This window comes from Neomonachus schauinslandi, chromosome 16 (genome assembly GCF_002201575.2).
Source record: "Neomonachus schauinslandi chromosome 16, ASM220157v2, whole genome shotgun sequence".
Taxonomy (NCBI): domain Eukaryota; kingdom Metazoa; phylum Chordata; class Mammalia; order Carnivora; family Phocidae; genus Neomonachus; species Neomonachus schauinslandi.
In genome coordinates, this window is record NC_058418.1 from 3,432,269 (window position 1) to 3,439,027 (window position 6,759).

At 48.2% G+C, this 6,759-nt stretch overlaps 1 protein-coding gene and 1 long non-coding RNA gene across 2 annotated transcripts in view; one reads left to right on the forward strand and one right to left on the reverse strand.

Annotated features, from left to right (window-relative positions):
• LOC110573622 (leukocyte immunoglobulin-like receptor subfamily A member 3) overlaps positions 1-6,759 on the reverse strand; it is a 106,459-nt gene that overhangs the window by 83,532 nt on the left and 16,168 nt on the right. The gene's annotated exons all lie outside the window — the stretch shown is intronic.
• Positions 703-1,785, forward strand: LOC123326870. The gene is made up of 3 exons (XR_006541375.1): positions 703-742; positions 1,501-1,545; positions 1,700-1,785. It is a non-coding gene; the product is annotated as an uncharacterized LOC123326870 (long non-coding RNA).

Below are 6,759 nucleotides of genomic sequence, written 5' to 3' on the forward strand. Positions count from 1 at the left end.
AGGCAGGAAGCCAGGTGAGAAGGGGAGGGGGTGACGGGCCCCAGGGGATGGTGGCTGTCCTGTGGGCCGACCGAGGGCGGCCTCAGGGCAGCGGCCAGAGAGGGAAGCTGGAGAGGTGGGGAAAGGCTGGTGTGGAAAGACACTTGCAGAATCTCAAGTCAGAGAGTCTAGAAAGAAAACACCCAGGTGGGACCCACGTGCCAACTGAAGGTTTTTCCTCTTTTCAATCTCGGGAGATGGCGAGACACACAGACAATATGTGTGAAGGGCTCCTTTCCCTGGAATCACATGGGGGGTGGTCGTAACCTCCCAGCCCAGAGGGAGGCTGATTCCCAATGTCCTGCAGGGGCTGCAGACGCGGAGCCCAAGGACAGAGGCCTGCAGGACAGGTAACTCTTACTCGCACACCCCCTAGACTCCCACCTACCCGCCCCCTCTATGCCCCCTAACACCCTGTCTCCTCCCCAGCTCCAGCCCAGCTGCTGCCGCCCAGGAGGAGAGCCTCTGTGAGAGGAAGGGGATTGCCCTGGGGGTGGGCTGGGAGGGTCTGGGGGTAAGGGGTGAGGACCGAATTCCCACATGCATGACCTTGGCACCTCACCCCACTGCTGAATCCCCTGGATCACATCTGCCCTGTCTGAGAAGCTCAGGGGACCTTGCCAAGAGTTACCCCCCATTCTCCCCAGCAGATGCTGCCGTGCAAGACACTCAGCCTGAGGAGGGGGTGGAGCTGGACCATCGGGTGAGACCCCCCACTCTCGTGCAGACCCCAGGGCCCTCGTGGTGCCAAACTTAATCCCATGGACACTTCTCTGTCCTCACACCACCCAGTCTCAGCAGTGTCCCTCAGATGCCCTCTCCCTCCTTGGGCATTCTGGGTCAGCCTGCTGTGACTGCATGGGGCCACCTCCGTGCTCCCCTTGTCTGGCTCCCTGACCGCTGTCTGACTTCTGGTTGTTGAGGTGCATGCCCAGGTCTCAAGAGGGTGCATGAAGAAATGAATCACCCACAGGTCTTAGGCCCCCTTCATTCATTCACCCAGTAAATGGGCACAGGAAGCCCACCATTTACCAGGCCCCACCTAGTGCTGCAAGCACAGCAGCGGGCAAATCTGACCCACCCTCCATGAGCTCACCTTGTGGGTGACAGACAATATGCAAGGAAGTGGGCAGCACCCTCGAGTGCAAAGTGTGGCCAAGGAAAATAAAACAAGAGAAGGGGGTAGCAGGTGCAAAGGTCCTGAGGCAGCAACATGTTTTGAAGGAACATGGGCTATGTGGCTGGAACCAAATGAGCAAGAAACAGTGTCAGGAATAGAATCAGAGCCATAGAAAGCATTGCATGTCCCAAGGCTCAGGAAGCCCCTGGAGAGTCCACCAGGAAAGTGACCTAATCTGCCTGAAAGTTTGAAAGCCTCACTCTGGCAACAGTGTGGAAAAGGGTCTGAGGCGGTCGATTGGAATCAAGGAGACAAACCTCCCCCTCACTGTCTGTCTGCAGCAGAACACACAGGATGAAGACCCCCAGGGATTGACATATGCCCAGGTGAGCCACTCAAGGTCAAGGCTCAGGCAGGGACTGGCCCCTTCTCCTTCCCCTGTGTCGGGGGGGTTGCTGGACTCGGAGGGTCCCTTCTTCTCTGAGTCCCCAGGCTCCCCCCACCCCAACCATGCACCTCCCCTCTTTCTCTGCCCCACAGGAGACTGCTGCATCTGGCGCCCCCCAGGATGTGACCTACGCCCAGCTGAACCGCTTGACCCTCCGACGAGAGACAAGTGCATCCCCTCCCTCCCAATCAGGGGAGCTCCCAGCAGAGCCCAGCGTGTATGCTGCTCTGGCCATCCACTAGCCCGGGAAGGACCCAGAGCCCACACTCCAGGGAGGGGGACCGCAGAGACCCTGGAAGGCACAGGAGCTGCCCACAGTGGGTGCCACCTAATGACCCCAGCCAACCTGGACTCCTCACGCAGACCAGTAGGAACTCCCGGGGCCCTCCGGGAGTCGCCTGATTCTGCCATCAAAGATAGTACTATCTCTATACTCTGGAAACTAAAGCGATGGATTTCTCAATAATCCATGAATGAAATGAGAAAACCAAAATGGAAATGAGAGAATGTTTACACTGAAGGACAATGTAAATGTTACACATCAAACCTATGAAATGGGAAAATTAAGAACCAAGTCAATGATCCAAGCTATCATACCATGAATTTAAAAAAAGAATAGCAAATTATTCGAAATGAAGGTAGAAGGAGGGAAATACAGTGATAAGAGAAGCTACTAATGAGGTCAAACAAAAAATAAAGAAGAATCTAAAGCCCAAAATGTTCATTTTTGTAAATATTAATCCCATGTATAAATCCTAGCCACAATGGCCAAGAAACAGAGAGAGAGAGAGAGAAAGAGAAGGCGCACATCACATCACATCACCATTTAGAGCAGTATCACATCCTACAGACTTTAAATCGATAACAGAGTTTATTATGTTCACTTTTATTAGTTATATTATGAACAATTTTATGCCAAAATATTAGAAAATGTAGATAAAACTGACAAAATCCTCAAAAATACAGGTTACCAAAATGATGGACGTAGGGATAAATAGAAAATCTGAATTGCTGTATGTGTAAAACATGGTGAATATGCAATTAAAGTTTTTCCCACAAAGTGAACTGAATCTGGAAAGTTTCACTGGTGAATGCCTCCAAATACTGATGCACTTGTGAAATACACACACACATGGACAATGGACACACCTACCTACACACAAACACGTGAACACACAGATACTCCTACACACATGGACATGTGAGCACACGGACACACATGCATGCACATGAACACGTGAACACACATGCACATGGACACACCTGTACATCTATAAACATGTGAGCACACATGAACATGTGGACACACATACACACAAACATGTAAACACACATGGACATGTGGACACTCCTACGCACATGAACATGTGAACACATGAGAAATACAGACACATGCATGTGAACACACATGCACATGGACACACCTGCACGCCTGAACACATGGACACACACAAACATGTGAACACACATGGACCTGTGGACATGCCTACACACATGAACATGTGAGCACACACATGAACACACATGCACATACACATACCAAACTTACACAGGCTTCCCCTGAGAATAGAGAAAGAAGGAATACTTCCCTAGCACATTTTATCAGGCCAGAAAAACAAAAATTGACATGAAAACTTGACAAGAAGAACCAACCAGTTAAGTAAAGGGAAAAAAAAGTGATAAGCACTGAATGGATAAAATAGGGATTCCAGCCTGGTTATTTCCACCGGGACCCCCACAGCTGATGAGGTTGGATGTTGTAAGTGCCCGATTTGATGTTACTTTGTCTAATTCTCATTTGTTGCCTACTATTACCTACATCTATGTGTAGATTCCTTTTCTCTTCTATTAGGTTTCCATAATAATAAAGTTTTCTTTCTTTTTTGAAACTGAAAAAATAAACAAACGAACAAATAAATAAATAAAATGGTATTGATTATTCATGGATCCCAAAATTGTATGCATGGACTATCCCAAATAATATAAAGACCTATTACTCTAATCTCAAAAGGATTTATGCCATGTCACTGGAAACATCATCAATATACAAAAATCAATTGCATTTCAGAGGTCCAGTTTGGGGCCAAGAGGAAGTGGATGTATGTTTTCCCTACGGACCCCCATAAATCACAGCTGAAACTCCCACATTATAAACAAGAAACATAAGAGTACTCCAGAAAGTGGAGCGAAGGCAGCCGCCAGGCTAAGACCATGAAGACCCCACGTGTCACAGGAGGGCACGTGGGGCATCTGGACTGTATGCCTTCCACCTGGCAGTAATAAGTCAGCACCCCAGCAACGTGCCAGAAGAGGCCCCTGCAACAGAAGATTTCAATAAGATCCAGACCCTCCAAACATCATATCCAACTGACCAGGTTTCCATAAAAAAAGTGACTCATCATAACAAGAACCAGGAAAATCTGTGGAGTGAGAAAGATGCTAACTCTCAGATGATGCAGGTGCCCTGACAAGGACTCAAAGGCCAATGTAATGGAAATGCTGTGAGGAGCCATCACACAGACATGCTTCAGATACATCTAAAAATAAATAGAAAATCTCAGCAAAGAAATAGGAGATATATAAAGAAGAGCAAAGATGGAGATTTTAGATGGGAAAAAATACAGAAATCAAAATAAAAGTCCCCGTGGATGGAAGGGCTCGTGGCTGAGTGGAGAGCACAGAGGAGGTGATGAAGGAGGAACGATAAAAAGTACTCGGTCTGAACGATGGAAGGGAATACACTGGGGAAGGAGATGAATCGTGGGGCTGTTAACAGATCTACCCTCCACACGATCACAGTCCCAGAAACGGACAGGAGAACAGGACCAAAAAACAATTCAAGAAATAATACCTGAGGGACACCTGGCTGGCTTCGTTGAAAGAGCATGCAACTCTTGATCTCAGGGCTGTGAGTTCGAGCCCAATGTTGGGTGTAGAGATTATTTAAAAATAAAATCTTAAAAAGAAGGAGGAGGACGAAGAGGAGGGGAAGGAGGAGAAGAGGAGGAGAAGAAGAAGGGGAGGAGGAAGGAGAAGAAGAAGAAGGGGAGGAGGAAGAATGAGAAGAAGGAGAAGGAGAAGAAGGAGGAGGAGGAGAAAGGAGGAGAAGAAGAAGGGGAGGAGAAAGGAGGAGGAGAAGGGGAGGAGGAAGGAGGAGAAGAAGAAGGGGAGGAAGAAGGAGAAGAAGGAGAAGAAGGAGAAGAAGGAGAAGAAGGAGGAGGAGGAGAAGAGGAGGAGGAAGGAGAAGAAGAAGGAGGAGAAGGAGAAGGGGAGGAGGAAGGAGGAGAAGAAGGAGAGGGAGAAGAAGAAGGAGGAGGAGGAGGAAGAGGAGGAGGAGGAAGAAGGAGAAGAAGAGAGAAATACTGTCTAAAATTCCTCCAAATTTGTCAACGGTCATTTGTGAAAACTCAGTGAACCCCAAACAGGATAGGCCCAAAGAAACCCATGTCAAGGTTTTTTTTTTTTTTTTTTTTTTTTTTTAAAGATTTTTTTATTTATTTATTTATTTATTTATTTGAGACAGAGAGAATGAGAGAGAGAGAGCACATGAGAGGGGGGAGGGTCAGAGGCAGAAGCAGGCTCCCTGCCGAGCAGGGAGCCCGATGCGGGACTCGATCCAGGGACTCCAGGATCATGACCTGAGCCGAAGGCAGTCGCTTAACCAACTGAGCCACCCAGGCGCCCCCATGTCAAGGTTTTAAACATTGAGGCAGTGAAAGCAAACATACACCAATTATCATCTGATGATGTTTGCATATTCTGTCAATCTACTAACATTTTAAGATATAAGGATAAAGTTTTACTTTAATTCCTTTATGGAAAAAAATAAAATTTACTGTAACTAAAGTTTTACTTTAATTCCCCAGAGCTCACAAAGTGCTGGGAGATGTTTGAATTCCATGCAGTTGAGGCATGTTTCATTTTATCCCACTTCACTTTTGGGCACTCCACAGATACTGAGTTATTCACAAACCGAAGGTTTGTGCCAACCCTGTGTCCAGCAACTCTATCGGTGCCGTGTTTCCAACAACTTTTGCTTACTTCGTGTCTCTGGGTCACATTTGGGTAATTATCCCAACATTTCAAGCTTTATCATCATCATCACATCTGTGGTGGTAATCTGTGATCAGTGATCTTTGATGTCACCATCGTCATTGTTTGGGGGCACCACAAACCACACCCACATAAGATGGCAAACTTAATCAATAAATGTGTGTGTTCTCACACAGACCGGCCGTTCCCCGTCTCTCTCCCTCTCCTCAGGCCTCCCTGTTCCCTGAGACACAGCAGTATTGAGCTGAGGCCAGTTAATACCCCTCCAGTGGCCTGCAAGCGTCCAAGTGAAAGAAGAGTTGCACGTCTCTCACTCTAAATCAAAAGCTAGAAGTGACTAAGCTTAGGGAGGAAGGCGTGTCGAAGGCCAACACAGGCGCAAGGCTAGGTCTGTTGTGCCGAACAGCCCAGCTATAAATGCGAAGGAAGCGTTTGTGAAGGATATTGAAAGAGCGCATCCAGAGCAAGGCCCTGCCTCCCTTCAGTTCTGTGAAGGCCGAGAGAGGCGTGGAGGCTGCGGGCCAGTTTGAAGCCGGCAGAGGTGGTTCAGGAGGTGGAAGGAAAGAAGCCATCTGCGTGAGAGTGCAAGTGAAGCCGCCAAAGCTGATGTAGAAGCTGCCGCAAGTTACCCAGAGCTAGCTAAGGTCATCCGTGAAGGTGGCTACATTAGACGCAGATTTCCAGTGTAGACAAAGCAGCCTCCTACTGGCAGACGATGCCGTGTAGGACTCTCGTCGGTAGAGACAAGTCAGTGCCTGGCTTCAAAGCCTCAGAAGACAGGCTGACTCCTGTTAGGGGCTAAGGCAGCTGTTGCCTTCAAGGGGGAGCCCGTGGTCAGTGACCATTCTGAGACTCCTCGGGCCCTTGAGAATGACGCTAAAGCTCCTCCCCCTGGGCTCCGTAAACGCAACAGCAAAGCCTGGGAGACAGCACATCGCTTTACAACATGGTTACTGAATATTTTAAGCCACACTTGAGACCTACGGCTCAGAAAAAAAAAAAAAAAAAATCCTTCCAAAATACTACTGCTCCCTGACAATGCACCTGCTGACCCAGGAGCCAGAGCTCCTGGGATGTTCAACGAGATTAATGCCGTGGT